We start from the raw sequence: 13,346 nt of genomic DNA, 5'->3' as shown, positions 1-13,346 counted from the left end.
TATTAAAATTTGTTCACTTTAAATATAGTTTTTTACCATTTATATCATCAACAAAGCAAATATTTGAAATGTTTAAAACAATATAATTAGTTATTTTGCTGGGAAAACAAATTTTATGGAATTAGTAATTTATAAAGTTGTTGCTTATAATTAGTCAAAAGTTGCCTTTTCATCAATAGAAAATTAACATGTTCAATAAAAATTAAATTCAGCGTTTTACATTTGCCAATGTTTACTCATATAAAAACCATACTATTTCAATTTTTGGTGCATTCGTTCTGAAGAAATATGTATCAACGGGAGGGATATGAGATATTTTATTCAACATTTTGTTAGGTCTATAGTTAGTTGTTAATATTTGACATATAGCTTCCATTTCTACTTTTGTCCTGGGGTTCACAATAGTTAAGAACAGACCTGAATTCTGGTCTAAATCACACACAATTAAACAAAAGCAAAATTTCAAGTATATACTGTACAAAGAAAATGTGAGGTGATGTGTCAGGATGACTTGATGTGACGTGATGTGATGTAATCAAATGTGATAAGATGATTCACAACACAATAGTTCCTGGCTGCAAGGGGCCATACCTACACTGGACCAGTGAAGAAAGCTTCAATGGTCAAAAGAACCCATAGAAAGATAATGTGGTCAGTACCAGCCTTGGTAATTATCTTCTTCACTCAATTTCAATTTTTATTTTAATTCTAATAAGAATTTTACACTCCATTTGTTACTGTCAATATGTTGAACAGATTTTTTTTTGGCAAGAAGTTTATAATTTTCCTTCCTCATAATTTGTATTAATGTACATAATTTGGTAAGTGCAATAGTTTTTTGTGGGTTTTTGTTTTGTTTTGTTTTAATAAAGACATATTGGGCTGGGGTTATAGCTCAGTTGGTAAAGTGCTTGCCTTGCATGCACAAGGCCCTGGGTTCAATCCCCAGCACCACAAAAAGAATAAAGAAATAAAAACTAAAAAAATTTAATAGATATATTTACTGATACCAACTAGTAGTCTTTATGTCATAAATCAGGCATTATTTATACATTCTTCAAAACAGTTTAGCCATTTTTAATCTACTCCCTGGGTCCCCTCTCTTGTTTCTCTGAAGAAAAGCTATTCCTGTGATTTTTTTTTTCAACTCCACAAACCCTTAGCTAGGGAATAGGGAGAAGCTTGTTATACATTGATACTCCAGTTTCTAGCACAAGTGTTTTTTGTTGTTGTCTTGTTGTGTGTGTGTGTGTGTGTTTGTATGTGCACGCAAACTGTACATATACTGCTGTGAGTTAGACTTCACAGGGTAAATGGAAATCACAAAATTTTAATAAAAAAGTAAATGAGGTCTAACATATATGTTTACCTTCATTTATAAAAGCTAAACATGGTAATAGTTACATGAACCTCTTTGGTGAAAAAATGAGTGTTTAATCACCCCTCTCCCTCCACTATTATAGAACTGTAATCATTGTATGTGTTCACCATTGAGAGTATGTGGTAGAAAGAATATATTTTTACATTTATCTTTGCCAGAAAATAATGTGTGAATTATTTAAATGAAATGCTTGAAAAGGAAAAAATTAAAATGAAAACCGTAGGAAAAAAAAACATAATGCTTTAGAAGTGCATACACTAGTGGGAATAAATATAAAGATATTTGAGACACTAAATATATTTATCAACTTTGTAAGCTATTGTTGTCCTGCAGCATTAGCTCCATCTCACAAATATTAAAATATGGGTGATTAACAAAATATATATAGCTAAGCCTTAGGTTGATTGATATAATATACATCTTCAAGTAAATAGGATAAAAATACTCCCACTAGTTTATTTAAGGTAAACACAGTTTTTCCAGTCAATCAACAAAGAGAGGAACAGCCAGGAAAATAGGAATTGGAGCTGTAGTATAATTGGCTTGTGTTGAAAGTTTGAATAAGTCCCAGTTATCTGGATTCAAGGCCTGAAGATAAATTCCTGAAGACTAATTGGCATAGGAACATTTTAATGACATTCTCAAAATTGTATTATCCATACTAAAGTGATCAGATTTTTATTTTTTTATTTGTTGAATTTAATGTGTTTATCCTTGATTAAGAAAGTAAAAAGCATTTCATATTAAGAAGAAAAATTTGAGATCACATCCATGCATATAACTTAATGTTATTAAATTAAGAGGATTGTTAGAATATATATATTTTTATTATTTAATGTGCATGAAAGCTATCTTATAGAAAATATAAAGATAAAGATAAAATCAATATCTTCTCCATAATCTTGGGGCCAATAATAAGTCAGCCTTTGTTTAAACATGTCAAGGGATCAAGCCTTGCTTGCACCAAAATCAACCTAATCAATTGTCCAGAATTTTAAACTGTTAAAATATTTCATTTTTATTAAGTTCTTATTAATTCTGTCTGGTTTCTATTCTTCTCTAGGAAACTGGGTGTATTCTTACTTCTGTATTAAGCTCACCTTTTTTTTCCCAAAAATGTGACCTCATATCCCTTTCTGTGTTTTCTTTTAAACATTTGATCAATCTGAGTCTCCCTCATATATTTTGTGTGCCTGCACACACACACACACACACACACACACACACACACATACACACACAAACACATAACAAAACATCTTTTACTTATAAAAGCTTATGCATTTGGAATTTTCACTATAAATTATTTCATAATAAAATCTTTGCAGTTTTAAAATTTGTATCTTTAATAGTTGATTTCTTGAGCTATATTAAATTAAAATAGCAAATCTTGCAGTGACTCAAAACTTAAAATGTGTTACTTTACAGATTCTCAGAACATATGTGATAAATTAAATTATGAATTTCTCTGGGGTTTTTTTTTTCTTTATGTCTTTCTTCTTGTACTGGTACAACTGTATTTATCGCTGTAAGCTAAGTCATTGAATGTGAAATACAGTTTTCCTCAGTATCCTCAAGGAATTGGCTCTAGGGCTGGAAGATACCAAAATCCAATAATGCTCAAGTTCCTTATAAAAAGGCATAGTATTTGCATATAACCCAGACAATCCTTCCACATACTTATTATGCCTAATACAATGTAAGCACTATGTAAACATTTGCAATATTGTATTGATTTGGTAATAACAAGAAGAAAAAAATGTGTATATGTATTCAATGAAGACTCAAGTCTTTCCTAAATATTTTCAGTCTGAGGTTGGTGGAGTCCACAGATACATAACCTATTGATAAGAAAAGCTGACTATAAATCTATATGTTCTTCTAAGTCACTCTGGCATCCTCCCATCTTGGCTATGATAAATTCTTTCTAGACATTGTAAACAATTGCAGTAGTCTTCAAGGGCTTCTGCCCTTTCAAATGTTTTCCTCACTCCTTTTCTTTGCAGACACCCCATTTTCTACTCTTAGACTTAACATAGAATATCATATTCTTTATATTGAGATACATATTCCTGATAAGGTTTCACCATGATTTTCTATCAGATAGCTTTCATGCACATTAAATAATAAAAAATGCTGCTCTGAACTCTTTCCCAACAATTATTTTCCTCTTTGTAGTGTATTTACTCTTCATTGACAATACTTCTAATAAAAAATAATAAATATTTCTTTCCTTGGTACAAAATTTCTTCTCATTACCCTCACAATCTTCCTACTGAGTATATCATAACTCCCCTAACATTCCCTGCCAAATAGTCTAATAGAATTTACTTTATATGGGATCTAACTGCATACCAGGATTCAACCTAGCTTCAACCTTAACCACTTTAACTCTTGTGAGCATGGTACCAACATTAATTACAAAACCTCATGTTAATGTAGCAGACACAGCTAGTTGACCTCCAGCACCTCTTTCCCTATTCCCCCTTGATAATGGAAATCTGGTATCATAAAGAAGGCTCTTTTTCCAAGATATGGCAAACAGTGACCTTATGCTCAAATGTACCAGTAGGTCTCAGTTTATCTAAACTCACTGTGGTATTTCTGTTCTAATTTTCCTAGAAGCAGTGGGTATATGAGGATAGCCAATTAGACCTTCAGTATCTTCATCGTTAAGTATAAATAAGATTATTTCCCTCAAAAGGTTTTTATAGGGAGTGGATGTGTTTATGGCCAAAGAGAATTATTTGTATTCAACATTTTGTTCATTCATCAAAAATGTCCCTTCACTACTGGAGATTGATGTTTTGTCATTTTAAAAATGTTATCATCTCAGAAATAAGGGAAGAGCTTTCTCTTGAAAGGAAAGTCAATAGAGTGAAACTAAGACAGAGATGGAAAATCCTGGGATCTCAATGCCAAACTAATATAATTTCTCTTGTCTTTTTAAGCATTTTCATAGATTTTTTTTTACATTTTGTAAGACCTCCCCATACCTTGATGTATGATAGTCTTACATCCTTTATTCTATCATAAGTATTTGATTGCAGGACCTGAATTATAATGACCATTGTATACCTTTTAGTAAGTGTCTCAGTTTCTTAAACATAGTAGATTTTCAGTACATGCTTGTTCCTAAACTATTGCTTCAAAACTTGCTACTGAGTGTATCTTCACATTACACATTAGCTTTTCTGGATTCATCCTAATTCTAAGATTTAGTTGCTTTAATACAAAAAAAATACATGATGGATATAGTTTTACTTTTAATGTACTTTATAAAGAATCTAATTTCATAACTGAGGATGAAAAAATCTTCATATCATCTTTTAACTATGAATAACTGAGAAGACATAGTTGTGTCATATATCAGAAGAAGACAGCTGCCTAAGTATGTAGGAAATTCCCATGGTGAAAAATATCTAATTAGCAAGTAAATCAAATTTGGCACATAGAAAAAAACATGTAATATTTTATGTTTCCATTTTTTCCCCTTCTGTGACTAGCCCATTATTGTGGATACAACCCCAAATCATGAAATCATGCATTTAGAAAATGACAGTATGAAAATTTTCCCCATTGCCATTGGCTAATTTCATCAAGCTATTCAAAGGCATGTGTATATTTGAGATAACATACTCTGTAAGTCCCAGTGCCTCAGAAGCATCCATTCTGGTAATTCAGATCTAATTACATAATTATTAAATTGACCATTGGGTTTAGAAAGAGTGTTAGGTAACAAGACCTACATTTTTCTAAAATGCTAGTTTTATTATTTGGGAATGGAAGTCACAGATTAAAATCTCTTCGTGCACATTTTTCAGTAAGCCATATGAGAATTTGGTTTGATGCAAAGAGAGCTGTTTTCATTGTTGCTGCTGTTTTAAACTGTGGTTAAGTCTCTCAGTATTTGGGGCCACCTGTTAGCCAATCCCAATTAGAAGCAGTGTCTGAATAAACTGCTCTCTCTAGAACCATTTGGACAACTTCATTAGTATTTCAGTTTATGATTGTGGAGCAAGCTGATTTTCAGAAAGTCTTGACAGCTTAGAGAGAGCACATTTGGGCACATAGGACACAGGACTCAAAATTGTGCATAGTTGCAAAGTTTTGATTGCATGAATTATACATGAGGGGTGACCAGCCATTTTTTGTTCAAGGATGTTAGCCAATCAGCACAGGTGCAAGAGAGAAAGTAAATTGGGTGAGAGAAAAATCATAATAATCTGGAACCTCATTTTTTGGGCTCTGCCAACTCAACATATAACATTGTAAATCTCGACTGTGTGCCTTATACTACTTTAAATTTCTTAGGTAGACTCAGAATTGAAATAAATAGACAAGAGAAGGTAAGAAATGAGAAACAAATACATGAGGCTCTACTAAATCCTGACACATATCAAGGGTTATATTATATATGATTGATGTAGACTGAGCCTCTGAAAACTTGCCATGTCACTTTACTGAAGACAAATCTTTGCTTTGCACTAATTTACTCTCTGTTCTGTCACCTGTTCACTTAATTAAATCATGAAGTTTTTCATCCTATTTTTATTTCCACTTTAGTTGACAGGCAAGATTTTCACATATTTAAAAGAGTAAGAAGCAATAATGTTTGCACATGATCAAGATGGTTTATTGATTATTTTTATGGTGAATAAAAGAAAATCTTATATGAATAACTCTACCACTACTACTTGTACTTAGATTTCCTTAAATATAAAATTTAATAGAACCAAAAATTAATTCTGATAAACTATGTAGTCTAAACTGTAAAGAAAAAGACACAAAAGACAGAATTTTTTTTTTCCTTTTCCCTTTCTAGCGTCTTACCTTTTGTTTACTTAAGGTTAGAAGAAATGCTGCTTTTCTTTCAACATTTTTTTATGATTTAAAAGTAGCTTTCATGTTAGTTCCTATCACCTTTTGGGTTAAGAAGCAAATTACAAGAGACTCCACAGAAATTTTGATCTGCTTTATAAAACACAGGGACTTTCTTATCAATGGGGCAGCAGTGCAGTCTCTCATAGAGAAGAATGTTTCAGAGCCACCATCAAATAAATGCACAATGCTGCTAGCTTAAGGACAAGAGGAAGTAGAGGAGGCCAGGAAGGGAAAATTGTGTATTTGTCAGGATTGACAGTTTGCTTTATGGTGGACCCACCTCCTCTTTAAAGTAATCCCCATTCAGTTTATGGTAGATTGTTATACAATGAGGTCAGGCACAGCAAATCAATTCTGATATGATTGTGTTTTAGCCATAGTCATATTTCTCCTGGAAATCTTGCCAGAATCAGCTATTCATTTCGTAGGAACATTGATTTCCCTACCCTGACTTTTACTCTTTTCCATCTTCTGTTCAGCGGAGCTCCTCCTTTAAAGAAAACCACGTAGGTCCCGAACAGCCTTCCCAAGGGATGACTCCAAACTATGTAGAACACAGTAAATCATTCTCATCAAAACACAGATTCAATTCCATTTCCACAAAGGCCATTAAAAAAAGAGCTCTAATAAAACCATCTGTATATTCTAGTAGATTTATCGTAGTTACAATATTTTGTCCCCATCTCTTTTTTTAAAATACTATTTTTAGTTGTTGGCAGACCTTTTATTTTATTTATTTAAATGAGGTGCTGAGAATGGAACCCAGGGCTTCACACATGCCAGGCAAGCACTCTACCACTGAGCCACAACCCCAGCCTCTTGTTCCCATCTTTATAATTTATCTTAAAAATGCTTTCTAATGGCCCAAAGTTTTCAATATCATTTCCCTAGGCCTTTTCCCATTTCATTCGGCACAGAGCTCTTCAGGTACCACCTGATGGTGGTGGACCACTTTCCCATCAATGAATAGTCAGAGCCATAGCTGAGGCGACCTTTCTCCACAGACATTCCCTCTACAAGGATGTTTGCATTGCCAATGCCTTCTTCTAGATTCTTTCTCTGGATTGACCTCTCTCACCCTTGTTACTATCATTCTGTTAACTTCTGGTTTCTGGGACACTTTATTTATCTACTACTATCTGTGAAATATCTGAGTGTCTATACCAGCCTCAGTGACTCTGTATATTTGTACTTGTTTCTGACATGTATACCATCAAATATCTGGATACCTCACAAATAGGTCAAATTAAACACACTTCTGCTAACATCATATTCTTCAAGGATTTGTTTTACCTAGTGTGTTTCCTTTTCTACCTGAACCCCAGTCTTAAACTTCCTTACTTCCTATCATGTGTGTGGTGTGTACCTCCTGCATTTGTATGCATAATTGTGAGATAAGCACACACACACACACACACACACACACACAACCTTATTTTATTACTCTGGCCACTGTATAGTATTATTTAGTAGTTGCCAATCCTAAGGGATGTAGTTAATTTTGTCCTTATGTCATCTTGATATTAGCCCACTAGACTACTGCTGTGATTAATGCTATATTTTTCCCTCTTCATATAAAGGCAAGCAAGCACACTTATAAATCTCTCCCTGCTTAGTCTCCCTTTCCCAATGTTCAGCTCTTGTTTCACTGTGAGCTTCCAGTTATTCCTTCCAGAGTCCAAACATCTTCTGTTTTTCTGAAATGTTCACATAGTCCGTAGTCTTTGGGTTGAAAATCTATATACATTTCCCATAGACTTCTGCAGAGTGTCAAGGTTCAGATGCAAGGAGAAACAGAGGCACACACTATTCACTTTCATGGCAAGATTTGTAATCATTATATTTCTCATATGCTTTCCCTTGTATGGTTGATTAGATTATTGTTTGTTAAACATTCACTCATTCTCTCCAAATCTTGATCTTACTATAAAAACAAAAATCCTCCTTGCTCTATTGATGCTGAGCTTGGCCATGTGACTTTCTTTATGCAATGGGATGTTGGTGAATATGACAAGGCTTAAAATATGCATATGCCTTTGGGAAAGTATTCTCAGGATCTGATATTTTGTCTTGCAAAGAGCATCCCCCAGATTGCTTCTGCCTCGTCAGTCCTAACTCCAGAAGGAACACACTCAAGCAGACATAAGCCCAAACACAGATTCTGAAGCCAAGGCAGCCATCTCCAGAGTTTGAAACAGATATACCCCAGCTGAATCACAGATGTATGAATAAGAAATAAGTGCTTATTTTTGTGTGTCACAGAAATTTTGTGGTTGTTTGTTATGCAACAAAAGCTGATTAACACAGAATTGGTCTTAGAAGTCTGAAGCTGCCATAATTAAAACCTAAAATATGTGGCAGTGATTTGGGGGAACTGGCAGGAAGATAAGGAAATTGTTAAATGAAATTGAGAACAATGATCTGGATACTGCAGTGGCAAAACATTTGGCAAAACTGACTCTAGCAACAATGTATGAAAGGAGAAAACATCTATCCATTGAACTGGCAGTGTTGAGATAGGAAGTTTTGAGGCAGCAGCTTGACAGTGTGAGCTGGTTGCCATGAAGCACATTAGAAGATGAGCTCAGAAAGGAAATGACCTATTGGCAAACAGAGTTCAGAGGAAATAGAGACAGCCAAGAATTTACAGAGTTGAAAAGTGAAACTTTCTAAATCAAAGATGATATCAAGAGTGTATCTGTAATATTTATTTTGGACCTCTGAAAAAGTAAAGGTTTTGAATGAATTACATCAGTTGGGCCAAAGAGTTTAGAAAACTTGAAGCATTCACTGTTCAGCAAAAACAAATGTACCCAAAACAGTGGTTAGCAAATCTACGGAGAAGACAAGTTTAGAAATAATTTGAGACATGGCATGGGGCACATAACATTAAGTAGAGAAAAATGTAACACTTCCATTGCCAGTGAGTCATACTGGCAAAAGTACAAATATCTCAAATTAAAGGAAACTGAGATTTCATGAGGCATAAATGCAAGAGTGAAAGCTAATTAATTTCTCATGAATGCCATGTGTTCCAATGATTTATAAAGAAATGACTAGGAGGATGATGAAAAATGAAGCTAGATCCTGGAACTGTGGAAGGTATATATTGGAAAAGTATTTCCAGGAAGGGATCCCGGGCCTGGTCAAGGAATTTTTCTCTCATACTATACAAGAAGACATAGTAACATTCACCCTGCAGAACTCTAGAATATTTTGGATCAGGGAATGATTTCTGCCTGTACACTATATATTTTGGGGCTCTCCTTTTGGACAGGGTTGTTCATGTAGTTTTCTTGCTGCTGCACCTGCATTTTATGCTTAGAAAATAGCTTCCTTTTATTTCATTTGTCTCTAGTTCAAGAGGAGCATAATCTAGGCACCCTACTAACAACAAGATAATAACTTCAAGTTTGTGGCATGATTGAATGAGTTTCTAAGTAGACTTTTTATGTATGTTATCTGAGGGAAAAGCAATTTTTCATGAAGGAGGAAAGTAAATATATGTAAACAAGAGGCTACACTGCAAAATTAGGTTAATTTTGACATATATTCATCCTTGACCCTTATTCTTACCATGAAAGGCATGGGCTTTCCTGCCTAATTAATATTGGCATAGATATAATGTACAACAATGTTTGACCAATGAAAACTAACAGATATGATGTTAGTAAATCTAAAATGTGCATGGATTACTGCATTCTGAAGATCAATATGAGGAGAGCTTCCTCTGATTGCCTGAAGTTTCTTTTTTGGAGTGAAGAAAAGAAAACTGAACTCAGCATAGTAGATAAGATAGCTTGGATCCACAATATGAAGCAGAGTTGTCCTGACTGAACCCCACATACAGTATCTACAACTTAAAGCAAATCTACTCCAGATACATAGCAGACACATGATCAAGAATTGAATGTTTCTTGTTGTATTTCACTTTAATTTTTAGGATGTTAATTATATTGAAAAATCTGACTGATACTTCTTGTTATTTGGATTCCAGACTTGCCTAAATCCACATCCATATATTTCTATGATGGTTCCTATCCTAAAGACACAGTGTATTAATTTTGCATTCCCCAGAAGAAGTAAGTGTCTGCTTGCTCTGATATTGTATTAATTTCACTGAACAAGAGAAGACAAAAGCATTCATTTGATTATAGAGTTCTATATAAGCATTTTGACTTGTTAACATATTAACCTTCAACTGTCTCTACAACTCAAACAAAATAAACACCAACAAGATAATCATTAATTTTCTGCACAAAATATATTCTAAGAAATAATGTATGCAACATTTATGAACTAATTGCTTCCCAATAACTTTGTTGAGTTTTTATATAGAAAACATCCAAAAATATATTTTGGGTGGATGACTGAATTACTTGTATGAATTATTATACTTGTTTGTGTAACTCTATGTAAATATAAAAGATCTGGGTGATCTTCAGGCATTTCTGCCTATTCACTGTATATTTTTATCTTTATTAAAAACTCAGTATTGGGGTTGGTGTTGTGGCTTAGTGGTAGCACACTTTCCTGGCATGTGTAAGGCACTGGGTTCAATTCTCAGCACCATTTATAAATAAATGAATAAAATAAAGGTCCATAAACAATTAGAAAATATATATTAAAAAAAACAGTATCATAGGTTGCCATCATATACAAAAATTTGAGTGAGTGATTAAGAAAAAATATATATATATAGCAGAGCCATGGATGTTAGTGAGCATTTTGTCACTGTGACCAATATACTTGACAAGAATAACTTAGAGGAGGGAAAGTTTATCTGGAGTCATGGTTTCAGAGTTTTAGATTATGGTAGCAGCTGACTCCATTGTTCTAGGCCCAAGGAGAGGAAGAACACCATGGAGAATGCACATGCTGGAGGAGCCTGCATCTCTTCATGCTAATCAGGAAACAGAAGAGTGAAGAGACCTCAGGGAAGTTGCATCCTTCCAGAGCACAACCCCTGTGACTTCCTCTTCCAGCCACCCCCACTTCCTACAGCTATGAATCAGTTATTCAGTTCAAACCAGGATGGACTGATTAGGTTACATCTCTGATAATGCAATCATTTTACCTCTGACTATTCCTATGTTGAAATAGGAGCTTTTGAGGGGCATCTAATATCCAAACCATAACATCATGATTTTGCAAATTTTGAGCACAATTTATATGCATGATAAAAACTCTTATCTCTTAATGAGGAATATGACCCTTTTGTGAAAATCCGTACTGTGACTATACACACTTATAAACAATAAAGAGTACATAGAATCAATCATCTATATGTTCTCAAATTTCCAAAGGGCTGACTTGCTCAATTGGGTAGATTAGATTCATGTACAGAGACATAGAATATTGTCATCTATGAACCTATGCTTTTGACGCTGTGATTGATAGAGAGAAAATTATGCTAGAACACAGCAAGCCAAAGGCATTTGGGCTGTCACTTTTTAAGACATCAATGTCTATTTCTATTAAATTATCTTTATCTATATCTTATGGACTGAATTGTATTCCTCCCCAGAAGAAAATTCATAGGTAGAAGCCCTCACTCCTCACATTAAGAGATAGGACTATAGAGATAAGTAAGGTCAAACAAGGTGTTTTAGTCAGCTTTTTCAATATCACATTTGAAAGACTGGATAAGAACAATTTCAGAGGAGGAAAATTTTATTTGGAGGCTCATGGTTTCAGAGATCTCAGTCCATAGACAGATGGCTCCATTCTTCGAGGGCTGAGATGAGGCAGAACATCATGGTGAAAGTGTGTGGTGGAGGGAAGTGGCTCAGGACATGATGATCAGAAAGCAGAGGGAGAATCTAAGCTCATCTCACAACATTTAAACCCCAAAGGCACACCCCTTATAACCTACCTCCTCCAGCCACACCCTACCTGCCTACAGTCACAACTCAGTTAATCCCTACCAGGGCATTAATACACTGATTAGGTTAAGGCTCTCATCACCCAATCATCTCACCTCTAAACTTCTCTGCACTGTCTCATACATGAGCTTCTGGGGGACACCTAATATTGAAACCACAACACATGGTCCTAAGAATAGGATTTTAATTCAATAAAACTAGTGGCCTTATAACTACAGGAAGAAAGAAAGATCTGATGCAGTTGCTAATAAAAAAAAAACAGAGATTTGAATCAGTGAGTGAGACTTGTAGATGAAAAGATTGAGAACTTGAACAGTTTTATTTTACATTGTGTGCAATGTCATGATTCAAACAATGCCGATATTAGTATCTTGCCAATACTTATAGAAACAATAGTAACACCTAAGGCAAATTGCTTAATTAACAGATTCTAAAGTTTAGATAATGGCACCATTAAGCACAACCAAAGATGAAAACAGATCAAATCAGAATGTGAACAATTTTAGAAAAACAGACACTAAAACAATTAGTAAATAATGATGTTTTGAGGCTAAATGAATTTTCCAACAATTCTTTGAATAAGAAATAAAGTATTAAAAAAAGAAAGGGAAAGAACCTACTGTTTAATTCTTTTTTTACATGCATAACAAAATATTTCGCTTTGCATTTGTAGTACAATTTTTACATAAAAATCTTGGTTAGTGGATGCTTGATACAGCAATAATTAGAACTAAAATTAGCTATAATATAAATGCCATTTTATCTGAATTTACCATCTAGGGATAAATAGCACTGTCTAAATACCGGAGATGTGAAATGTTGCTTCATGATTTGTCCTTTGAGAGTCTAAACAACTAATACAATGAGAAATAAAGTGATTCAAACATCACTATTAATTAGAGAGGTTGGTTTCAATATATTAGTGTAATTCAGTAAATTTGCAGAAGAAATCCATGTAGGCTTATAACGGCTATTTCTCAGTTATAGATTATGAGTGATCTTTATTTTCTTCTTTATATTTTTTCCACTTCATGATGGAGTGAGCATTATAGTGAACATTTTTCTTGTAAATTAGAAAGCAATAAAACGTCGATACAAAATTCTGTCTCCAACATACATTAGGTTATGATTTTCCCAGGTGGTTGAATTGAAGATTTCAATTAGAGTGGGAGAAAAAAAATGCCAATTAGATGGAA

Source organism: Ictidomys tridecemlineatus, chromosome 8 (assembly GCF_052094955.1).
Source record: "Ictidomys tridecemlineatus isolate mIctTri1 chromosome 8, mIctTri1.hap1, whole genome shotgun sequence".
Taxonomy (NCBI): domain Eukaryota; kingdom Metazoa; phylum Chordata; class Mammalia; order Rodentia; family Sciuridae; genus Ictidomys; species Ictidomys tridecemlineatus.
This window is presented reverse-complemented; position numbering follows the sequence as displayed.